Below are 12416 nucleotides of genomic sequence, written 5' to 3' on the forward strand. Positions count from 1 at the left end.
CTTGGGACCCTGGGTCTCACCGGCACATGGTGCCCCTGGGCTGGGGGGCTCGTGGCGGGGCACCGGGGCCCGGGGCTGGGGCGTGGCTGCTGCAGCTGCCCTGCAGGGTGACCTGTGCTCCTCGGCCGCGCTAGAGTCCAAAGACGCAATTTTGACAGGTTGCCTTTCGACTTTGAAAATGGTAGCTCAGATTTTTTCTAAAGATTTTTTTGATGTGGACCAATTAAAAGTCTTTGTTGAATTTGTTAACAGTCTTGCGTCTGTTTTATGGTTTGGTTTTTTTGGCTGAAAGGCATATGCGATCTTGGCTCCCAGACCAGGAATTGAACCTGCGCCCCCTGCATTTAAAGGAGGTCATAACCATTGGCCCACCAGGGAAGCCCCATTAGCTCCAACTCTGGGGAGGGACACAAGGTAGGGACCAAAGCATTTGTTGACTGAATGTGGCTCTGTAACTACTGCTGCTGATCTGTTGCCTGAGTTTAGACAGGGTGGGGGTGGGGCAGGAACGAGGCAGGACTTTTGAGCCCAAGATTTTCTTTTCAGTTTAGTCGCTCAGTCATGTCCCACTCTTTGTAGCCCCCTGGACTGCAGCACGCCAGGCTTCCCTGTCCATCACCAGCTCCCAGAGTCTGCTCAAACCCATGTCCATCGAGTCGGTGACACCATCCAACCATCTCATCCTCTGTCGTCCCTTCTCCTCCCACCTTCAATCTTTCCCAGCATCGGGGTCTTTTCAAATGCGTCAGTTCTTCGCATCAGGTGGCCAAAGTATTGGAGCTTCAGCTTCGACATCAGTCCTTCCAACAAATATTCAGGACTGATCTTTAGGACAGACTGGTTGGATCTCCTTGCAGTCCAAGGGACTCTCAAGAGTCTTCTCCAACACCACAGTTCAAAAGCACCAGTTCTTTGGCGCTCTGCCTTCTTTCTGGTCCAACTCTGACATCTATACATGACCACTGGAAAAACCATAGCTTTGACTAGAAGGACTTTGTTGGCAAAGTGATGTCTCTGCTTTTCTTTTAAGAAGTGAATTATTGAATGTTTCCCCCACTTTCTCTGGCCCTGCCTGCTGCCATCTCTATTCAAAATCGTTTCCTCTGAAGCCGTCCAGTGGCTTCCCCACTCTGTACTGAAAGTAAGGCCAGGGGTGCCAGGGCCAGCCACCTGAGGAACTAAAAGTAACACCTTTTTCCAGCTAAGAAACTTGGGCGAGCACAGCCGCGTCCCGCCGCGCTCAGCCGGCCTGAGTCCGGAGCTCAGTTTCTCTGCTGAGGGTGGTGCTCCCCAGGCTGTGTGCTGACCAGCTGTGCGGCTCTGTCCTGTGTCTCCTGCTTCCTTCAGGGGCTGCTCTAGAATTTGCGGTGCACACCTGTACACACACATTTTTACACACGCGTTTACATTGATCCAAGTCCACTTGCCTTTCCTTTTTTTTGTGGACCGTTTTAACAGTCTACATTGAACTTATTACAGTGTTGCTTCTATTGTTTCTGTTCTGGATTTTTTTGGCCATGAGGCCCATGGGATCTTAGCCCCCTGACCAGGGGTCGAGCCAGCACCCCCTGCACTGGAAATCAAAGTCTTTCCTGGGAAGTCCCCAAGTGCACTTTCAAATAACAGTAGGCCACTTCACAGGGAGTGCGGTACCTTTGCAGACGTAATCCAGATTCCTCCCTCATCTCTTGCGTCCCCATCACTGGCATCCTGTTCGCTTATCCATAAGTATGCATACACACACACACATACACGCAGGCGTATATAACTGAATACACGGCTGCTGTATATGACTGAATACATGGCTGCTGTTATTAGTTTAAATAAGCAGTTATCAGATCAGTAAAGAGTAAGAACAATAACATTCTTCTACCTTCACTTACCCCTCCTCTTTTGCGCTTCCTTCTTTATGTAGATCTGAGTTTCTGACCTGTTCTCCTTCTCCCCAGAGAAGCCGATTTTAACAGGTCTCGCAAGTCTGGTCTGCTGGCGACAAATCTCAATTTTTGTTTGTCTGAGAAAGTCTTCATTTTTCCTTCACTTTTGAAGGATCATTTTGCCCAGAACAGAATTCTCAGTTGGTCTTTTTTTCCTCTCTCTCTCAAGCTTTTAAGTATTTCCCTCCACTCTTTTTGAGTGTTGGTTTCTGAGAAGTCATAGATCATTACAGTCTCTGCCCATGAGTAAAGTGATTTTCCTTCTAACCTCTTTCAGTATTTTTTCCTTTATTTTTGATATTCTACCATTTAAGTATGACATGCCTAGGGCTTCCCAGGTGGCTTAGTGGTGAAAGAATCTGCCTGCCAGTGCAAGAAGATTTAGGAGACCGGGGTTCGATCCCTGGGTTGGGAAGATCCTCAGGAGAAGGAAGTGGCCACCCACCCCAGTATTCTTTGGAAAATCCCATGGACAGAGGAGCCTGGTGGGCTCCATGGGGTCGCAAAGAGTTGGGCATGATTGAGCACGTACATAAAGATGTAGTTACACTAAGTGAAGAAATAAGGTGTAGCCTGGACATAGGCATTTATCCTGCCCAATGTCTCTGAGCCTCCTGGATCTCTGCTTTAGTGTCTGACATTAATTTGGGGGAAATTCCCAGTTGTTTGTGCCTCAGGTATTTCTTCTGTCGCTTTCACTCTTTCTTCTCCTTCTGGGATTCCCCTTACACCTTGTCACACTTTTTCTAGTTCTCCCACAGCCGTTGGGCATTCCACTCTGGTTTTTAAATTATTTTTTGTTTTCAGTAACTGCTTTTTGGTTTATGAGTGTTCTGTTGATATATCCTCAAGGTTGGAGATGACTTTTCTCAGCCATGTCCAGTCTACTAGGATACCAATTAAAGACAGTCTTCCTTTCTGTTGCAGCATTTTCTATCTCTAGCGTTTCCTTTAATTCTTAGATTTTCTCTCTCTCTGCTCATATTTCCCATCTGTTCCTACATGCTGTCTCCCCAGGAGACTTCTCAGCGTCTTAATCCTTGTTGTTTTAAATTCCCGGTCTAAGAATTCCAACATCCCTGCCACATCTGAGTCTAGTTCTCATGCTTGCTCTCTCTCTCCAAACTGTGGGTTGTTTTTTTTTAATTTAGTATGCCTTGCGATTTTTTCTGATGGCCTGACGTGATGTACGCGGGAGAAGGAACTGCTGCAGGTTTGGCAGTGTGAGGGGAGGGGAGAGGAGCGCTGTATTCAGCTCCGAGCCTCTGGTGCCCCTGTGCGGTGAACCCCACAGTGCTTCTCACCTCATCATCCTTAGCTGCAGCAGGTGGCTCGAGTGGGCAGGAGCTGGGTATTTCCCTTCCTCCACGTGGAGAGCCACGGGGGCCTGGAGTTAGGTATTCTCCTTCTCCTAAGTCAGTGCAGTTCTCATAAAACCGCAGCGATGAAGTCCTGGTTGAGCAATCTCTCCTGAGGGTGGCGCGTGCTCTGAGGGACGGACGCTGTAGCCTGTTGCAGACTGCCTCTTCTTCCCCTCCCCTGCTTGGAGCACGAGGGGACTTTTCCCTGATACTCACTGTGAGAACCTGGTCAGGAAATCTCACAAGGTGGGGGCCCCCTCCCTGCGACTGGGTGTCCCTGGAGCTTTTCAATCTCAGATCTGCCCACAGGAGCCTCCAGCCATCATTCAGTTTCAGTCCTGGTTTCTCTAGCCCATCTCTGACTCCCACCAAGGCTGATGGTCCCCTAAGCACGGATTGTCTGTAAATGCTTGTCTCCCCAGTTTGGGGGCAGTGGTTTGCCCTGTGACCTCACTTTTCCTGTTGTTGCTCTTACTCAGTCACTCAATTGTGTCTGATTCTTTGTGACCCCATGGACTGCAGCAGGTCAGGCTTCCCTGTCTTCACTGTCTTCTGGCGCTTGCTCAAACTCATGTCCATTGAGTCAGTGATGTGATCCAACCATCTCGTCCTCTGTCATCCCCTTCTCCTGTCTTCAGTCTTTCCCAACATCAGGGTCTTTTCCAATAAGTTGGCTCTCTGAATCAGGTGGCTGAAGTATTGGAGCTTCAGCTTCAGTGTCAGTCCTTCCAAATGAATATTCGGGGTTAATTTCCTTTAGGATAGACTGGTTTGATCTCTCTTCACTTCTCTTACTGATCTAAGAAGAGCTGTTCATTTTTTCAGTTTGTTCAGCTTTTCGCCTGTTGCTGAGATGGAGTGGTGACTTCTAAGCTTCTTACATGATGGACCAGAAACCGGGAGTCTGTCCATGTTTTAAGAACCAAAAAGTGACTGAAAATATCAAGAACTGGGTGAAGGGGATTTGTCGGGTTAGAAGTGGAAATTTTGGGCTTCGACTACCTGCAAGGGAGAGTTTTGACACATGTGACGGCCACACGGGAAGCGGTAGCGCTGCGCCAGTGCTGGGACCAGCGAAAGCGGAGCTTGAAATCTGCTGCTGTCAGAGATCCACTGTGTGTCCCAGGCCAGCCACTTCCCTTTTCTGAGACTCCTTTTTTAAAACTGGGTGCTGGAACATTTACTGGAAGTTGTGGAAGGGATTAGAGCTAATTTGTATAAAGTGCATATCAGATGGTATATTCCAGTTCTTTTATACCTGATAGAATACACATTACAGATCATTATAGACATGATGTTTTTTCTTCCTTTTACTCTGCGGGAAAAAAAAAGGAATGAATATTGACTTAGTTCTCCAAGAACACAGGAAACGGTTCAAAGTTAACACAGTTCAAACCATGCTAAAGAATGATAGTTGGAAAAGCAAATTTGAGCAACGTAAAAAACACAGTTCATTATTCAGATCTGTCTGAAGATTCTGGAACATCTGGCAAAGTGTACGAGGGTGAGCTTTCCCCTCAGAGCCCTGTCTTCATTGTGAAGTCTCTCCCTTGAGGAAGTTTATTATACAGTAATTGAGTAGGAAGAGAGAAATCTCTTGCTGAAAGCAGTAAATGGCTGGGTAGCAAGTCTTAATCAGTTACCAGAAGTAAGTAAGTGTTATTTGCACAGTCGTGTCTGACTCTTTGCAACCCTATGGACTGTGGCCCACCAGGCTCCTCTGCGCATGGAATTCTCCAGGCAAGAACACTGGAGTGAGTTGCCACTCCCTTCTCCAGGGGATTTTCCCAACCCAGGGATTAAACCCTGGTCTCCTGTATTGCAGGCAGATTCTTTACCATCTGAGCCACCAGGGAAGCTTCCCCAATTATCAGAAGCATGACTTTAAAAAAAAAAGAAAAAGTCTATATACTACTCAGCACCAGCATGTTCTTTTGTGGCTGGGCAAGTAAACTTATATAAAGCACAAAGGTAGCCCCTCCCCCTTTGAAAAGTCTCCAACTTCTGTTTCCTCCCCACTTTGAGGGAAGTGATACACTAAAATTAAGTGGTGGCTTCTCATCGTGGTTAGCAGCATGCACTTGGAGCCAGTCTGTCCTAGATTTGTAGCTGGGCTGGCCACTGCGTGTCCTCATGTGACCTGGGGTGAATTCACCGATTTCTCTGAGCCTCCATTCCCCACCTGTAAGATGGTGGTGGTTGCAAAAATGAAATTTTGATAATCCCTGAAAAGAACCTAGCTCCATGCTTGTGAAGATGAGGCATCATGATTTCCAGAAAAGGGCCAGTTTAGGACATTTTCAGTCTAAATCCTTGTCTGCAAACAGTGACTCAGACCTTTGAAATGAAAGGAACAATTCACAACAAGTTTGAGAAGCTGGGAAAACATGGAATTGGGGGTGATCAAGAGCAATCTAACCGGAAGAGACACCAGTGTCCCCCGTGGTTTTCTTTCCTAGAATCACTTCTGCTTCCCTCCTGGAAAGGACAGCGACTGAGAGAGACTGAGGAGGGGCAAAATGAAAGTAAAGAGTGCTGTTTTCAGGAGATTGGGCTTTCCTGGCAGCTCAGTCTCTTGCAGGATTCGTTGCAGGTGTAAAGAATCCACTTGCAATGCAGGAGACCCAGGTTCGATCCCAGGGTTGGGAAGATCCCCTGGAGAAGGAAATGGCAACCCACTCCAGTATTCTTGCCCAGAGAATCGCAGTGACAGAGGAGCCTGGCTGGTTACAGTCCATAGGGCTGCAATAGTCAGACACGACTGAGCAACTCAACCACACCACACCACTGTTTTCAAGAAGAGGCCGCTGGAGTTAACGCAGCTTCCCAGCTCTGGGTGGAGCCTGGAACCTAGCATCTGAGCAGAGGGCTGGATGAGACGATGTCCGGGAAGCCCTTAACAGTGGTCTCGGGCACCAGCCCTGCCCGCTCTGCATGTACTGTGCTGCTGGCTCGCCGCCGCCCCTGACCCCCGTGTTCTGAGGGGCACAGAGCTGCTTGCCAGGGGCCCACACTGTTTATGTTTCTCAGAGCTCACCTGTCTCTAGATGAAGCCCACAGAGATGCACAGCACACGAATAGACGTGCCGTCCATCTGCGGTATTAACGTGGGGCAATTAGGAAAAAAGAGTCTAAAAATCTTCCTTATGCACATGCGCTCCACTGCTCAGCCATGTCCGACTCTTTGAACTCATGGACTGTAGCCTGCTCGGATCCTCTGTCTGTGGGATTTCCCAGGCAAGGATTCTGGTTACCATTTCCTTCTCCAAAAAATATTCCTTATGGAAAGAAAGTGAAAGTCGCTCAGTCGTGTCCGACTCTTAGTGACCTCATGGACCATACAGTCCATGGAATTCTCCAGGCCAGAATATTGGAGTGGGGAGGCGTTCCCTTCTCCAGGGGATCCTCCCAAATTAGGGATCAAACGCAGGTCTCCTGCACTGCTGGTGGATTCTTTACCAGCTGAGCTACCAGGGAAGCCCATTATGGGGGGATGCAAATGAAAGCCATGTTGAATAACACTGGCTTACACTGATGAGATGCGGTGGGGGTCGTGGACGGGGCAGGTACCAACATAAACCTAAAAACGGAGGGCCCTCCGAAGGCAGGAAGGTGGTGGTGGAGGGTAGGGGAGGGACTCTGTGTGTGCAGGAGGCACGTTAAAGTGAGAAGTTCCCCCCTGAGGGAACGTCACCCACTTGGCTGCCATGTTCCTTCCCCAGTAGGGAAGGCTGTGTTGTGGAAGGATGAGAAAAGGAACATCTTGGGAATTCTGGCTCCGCTGTTTATTTGCTGTGTGGCCTAGGGGCAAACTGCTGGCCTCTCTGGGCTGTGCCTATAATCTGGGGCCAGCACCCGGAGAGCCCTGAGTGGAGTGCCTGAGGAACAGCAGAGATTTAGTGGGTGTGGCGGCGTTTTTGCATCTTTCCCCATCTTGTAAAATGGCAGGTGGCCCAGTAGTGAAGTTTTCAGGAAGAGACATCAGTCTTTGAGGTAAAGTCCTGTCCATCGACATTTCATTCAAAGTTTAGTCCCTCTCTCTTCTTCTTACCCTCTCTTCCAAAGCTCTGGTTCTTAATTTTCTTTGGAAATTTCCCATATGGTGTGTATTCAGTTCAGTTCAGTCACTCAGTCGTGTCCGACTCTTTGCGACCCCATGAATTGCAGCACGCCAGGCCTCCCTGTCCACCACCAACTCCTGGAGTTCACTCAGACTCACGTCCATCGAGTCAGGGATGCCATCCAGCCATCTCATCCTCTGTCGTCCCCTTTTCCTCCTGCTCCAAGTCCCTCCCAGCATCAGGGTCTTTTCCAATGAGTCGGCTCTTCGAATGTGGTGACCAAAGTACTGGAGTTTCAGCTTCCCCATCAGTCCTTCCAAAGAAATCTCAGGGCTGATGTCCTTCAGAATGGACTGGTTGGATCTCCTTGCAGTCCAAGGGACTCTCAAGAGTCTTCTCCAACACCACAGTTCAAAACCATCAATTCTTCGGCGCTCAGCCTTCTTCACAGTCCAACTCTCACATTCATACATGACCACAGGAAAAACCATAGCCTTGACAAGACGGACCTTTGTTGGCAAAGTAAGGTCTCTGCTTTTCAACATGCTATCTAGGTTGGTCATAACTTTTCCTTCCAAGGAGTAAGCATCTTTTAATTTCATGGCTGCAGTCACCATCTGTGGTGATTTTGGAGCCCCCAAAAATGAAATCTGACACTGTTTCGCCATCTATTTCCCATGAAGTGATGGGACCGGATGCCATGATCTTCGTTTTCTGAATGTTGAGCTTTAAGCCAACTTTTTCACTCTCCTCTTTCACTTTCATCAAGAGGCTTTTTAGTTCCTCTTCACTTTCTTCCATAAGGGTGGTATCATCTGCATATCTGAGGTTATTGGTATTTCTCCCGGCAATCTTGACTCCAGCTTGTGTTTCTTCCAGTCCAGCGTTTCTCATGATGTACTCTGCATATAAGTTAAGTAAGCAGGGTGACAATATACAGCCTTGATGTACTTTCCCAGTTTGGAACCAGTCCGTTGTTCCATGTCCAGTTCTATCTGTTGCTTCCTGACCTGCATACAGATTATTTGCCCAGGATCAAATACACAAAGTCCTATGAAGCTAGCACTTGATAGATCAGGGTTTTTAAAATTTAGCTCTTCTAATAGGTTCATCTTTTTTGGGGGTGGGGTGTTAGTTCTAGAAGGTCTTGTAGGTCTTCAGAGAACCGTTCAGCTTCTTCAGCATTACTGGTCAGGGCATAGACTTGGATTACTGTGATATTGAATGGTTTGCCTTGGAAATGAACAGAGATCATTCTGTCTTTTTTGAGCTTGCATCCAAGTACTGCATTTCAGATTCTCTTGTTGACTATGATGGCTACTCAATTTCTTCTAAGGGATTCTTGCCCACAGTAGTAGATATACTGGTCATCTGAGTTAAATTCACCCATTCCAGTCCATCTTAGTTCGCTGATTCCTAGAATGTCGATGTTCACTCTTGTCATCTCCTGTTTGACCACTTCCAATTTGCCTTGATTCATGGACCTGACGTTGCAGGTTCCTAGTGGTCTCTCATCACTGTGACTAAAGACACTGAGCATTTTCTCATTTGCTTATTTGTCATCAATATATCTTCAAATCTTTTGCCACTTTAAAATATTGAGTGGTTTGTTTTCTTCTTCTTTGAAAACTTTCAAACACATATTCTGGATACAAATCCTTTGTCAGATATATGATTGCCCAACATTTTGCAAGGACAAAAAGACCTTCTTTTCTACACTGCCCTGCTTCCCCCCCCGCCCCTGGCACCCTCACCAGATTGTTTTCATTTTGTTCCCTGCCAGGCGGCACTAGTGGTAAAGAACCTGCCTGCCAGTGCAGGAGATGTAAGAGACACGGTTCAGTCCCTGGGTCAGGAAGATTGCCTGGAGGAGGGCATGGCTACCTACTCCAGTGTTCTTACCTGGAGAATCCTATGGACAGAAGAAGCTCATGGGCTACAGTCCACGGGGTCGCACAGAGTCCAACATGACTGAAGCGACTTAGCATACATGGATGGGCATGGAAAACATTGTTTTTAGCAAAGTCAGGTCTTCCTTTTGCAGAGACCATTTGCTCTCAGATTATTGCATATTCCTTCTAGTTTTGAGAGTGCTCTGCTGCTGCTGCTGCTGCTGCTAAGTTGCTTCAGTTGTGTCCGACTCTGTGCGACCCCAGAGATGGCAGCCCACCAAGCTCCCCCGTCCCTGGGATTCTCCAGGCAAGAACACTGGAGTGGGTTGCCATTTCCTTTTCAGAGTTTGTCAAAGAGAAATATCCAGATCAGAACAGAACTGCCTCATTTGCATCCGTAGGGAGGACATGTGGGACAGTAGTTAAATAACCGTGAACACTTGTCAAGGGTTGTTGGACAGTCTGGCTGGAACCTGGCAGCTTTGCCCACCTTGAGCCCTCAGGACTCTTCTATGAGGCTGTCCTCTCCTTTTCACAGAGGAAGAAGTGGAAGCTGAGAGATTGCGAGATTCACCGAATGTTACAGCTAGATGGGGCTGAGCAGGAATTGACTGGTTTATTTCACTTCAGTATCCGCCACTAGACTCTTGCCCAAGCTTTATTCATTTATGGATGAACTGTCAGAGCTGCTGCCATACGGAAGATCAGCCATTCATTTGGATTGGCCAGAAAGTTCATTTAGGTTTTTCTGTAATATCTTATGGAAAAACCAAAAGGAAGTTTTTGGCCAGTCCAGTCCTAACACGCACGGGACACACTTTACTACTGTCCGTCTTAGTTGCAATGAAGCCAGCCCTGGGCTGTAGCAGAGCTGAGTTTAATCCTGCTCTTACCACCCTGCACAGGCCACCTGAACTCTCTGAGCTACGGTCTTCTCATCTGTAAAATGGGGAGCTCGGGCTCAGCTTGACTGACAGAGAAATAGATAATGGGAATAAATTAGAGGTACAAGGACTTCCTGGTGGTCTAGTGGTTAAGACTTCACTTTCAAATGCAGGGCATGTGGGTTCGATCCCTGCTGAGGGAGCTGAGATCGCACATGCCTTGTGGCCTAAAACCAAAACATAGAACAGAAATAATATTGTAACAAATTCAATAGGACTTTAAAAGCGGCCCACATCCCCAAAAAAATCTTAAAAAAAAAGTTAGGCACATTTGTAGCATATTTTCAACATTATCAATATTAAGGGATTCCTTGGCACTTTCCATATCCTCCTAGAAATTTACAGTTAAAATTGGAATGTAGACTTAGTGTCCTAGAGTTTGAGGCAATATGACATGGTCTTATTACTCTGTTTGGAGCAAACACATTTGCTATGTGTTTTTGCTTACTTGCAGAAATCATAATGACAGTGTAACGTCATACTTAAGGGTACAGATTTTAAGGTCAAAGAGATCTGGTTTTCTTTCTGATCACTCCATTCACTGCTGTTGTGAGCTTGGTCATCTGATCATGCTCCACCTTGACTGCATTAAACCAGTTCGGGATGCTTTCAGCTGTAAGTAGCAACCACCATAGCAAAAAGCCAGCAGAGACTTAGGTTTTTTTCCTCTCACGTAAAAGGAAGTCCAGAGCCAGGAAGTTATTGTTTCAGAGGCCCTAGAATGTCGAAGCTCTGTGATTCTTCTTTGTGCTTGCAGGATGCCTGACTGCTTTCCTCTCAAGTCAGGGAAAAGGAAGACAAGTAGAACCAGGACCTCTTTTCCTTTTCAACACAACAGACCTGTCCAGGACTCTCCCAGAAACCTCCTGTTGCTGCTTCACTGGCCTGAACTATGTCACGTGGCCAGGGTGGAGGTGGGTAATTAAGTCAGATAATGCATATAACTGGATTTTTTTTTATTAACTACCTGACTTTTCCTATGATATATGCTTCCTATATATTTTGTCTACATATTCTTTTGTGTTCATTCAACCATGTCCAACTATTTGTGACCCCATGGACTGCAGCCTGCCCGGCTCCTATGTTTGTGGAATTTCTCCAGTAAGAATACTGGAGTAGGTTGCCATTTCCTCCTCCAGGGGATCTTCCTGGCCCAGGGATCGAACCTAATTTTCTTAGGTCTCCTGCATTGGCAGGCAGATTCTTTACTGCTAGCATCACCTAGGAAGCCCTGCATACTCTTGGACTACCTGTTAATGTGATGATAATCTTGGATTATCATTTTCTAGAGAGAGACTTCTGAGAAGAAGACTTAATCCTTCTGCCATCAGGATTAATTAAAATTTATTTTTAAATAAATTATTGTCAATTTAGAAGAGTTTCTTTTGGCTTCACAACACATTATTGTGATACAAATCTTTAGGATTTTTGTGTCAAATTTGGGAAAATATCTGTCAAGTTTTTTATATATGATCTCTAATGTGTGTTTCCTAGGGCAGGGATGAATCTTCCCAAGTGGCTCAGTGCTAAAGAATCTGCCTTTCAATTCAGGGAGATGCAGAAGACTGCGGGTTCGCTCCCCGGGTTGGGAAGATCCCCTGGAGGAGGAAATGGCAACCCACCCCAGTGTCTTGCCTGGAGAGTCCCGTGGACAGAGGAGCAGGTGGCGAGGAGTCATGCACGACTGAGCGTGCAGGCACGCGTCCTGGTCACCATCCCTTTGCGGAGATGGAGCATTTCTTTTATGTTATCTCTGTCAGTGTCAGTATTTCTTTTTCCTGGGTGGTCACATCATCTATTCCTCTTCAGCAGGTTGTGATGATGAATTTTGTGTGTCAGCAAGATCGCGGGTTGCCCAGATACTGGTTCCATGCTGTTTCTGGGAATGGCTGTGAAGGTGTTTCCAGATGAGATTAGCGTTGCACTGGTAGACTCAGGGAAGCAGCATGCCCTCCTCAGTCTGGGTGCACCTCATCCAGTCCCTTGAGTGACTGAACAGAACAGAACAGCAGAGGAGGAAGAGTTTGGCTCTTCCTGACTCCTGGCTTAAGCTGGGACATTGATCTTCCTGCCCTGAGTCCTCCTGTTTCTCAGGCCTTTGGACTCAGCCTGGAACCATACCCCTGGCTCTCCTGGGCTGCCAGTTTCTAGACAGAATCACGCAACCTTTCAGTCTCCATAACTGCATGAGTCAATTTCCTCATAATAAATCTCTTCCTAT

Source organism: Bos indicus, chromosome 13, assembly GCF_029378745.1.
Source record: "Bos indicus isolate NIAB-ARS_2022 breed Sahiwal x Tharparkar chromosome 13, NIAB-ARS_B.indTharparkar_mat_pri_1.0, whole genome shotgun sequence".
Classification (NCBI taxonomy): domain Eukaryota; kingdom Metazoa; phylum Chordata; class Mammalia; order Artiodactyla; family Bovidae; genus Bos; species Bos indicus.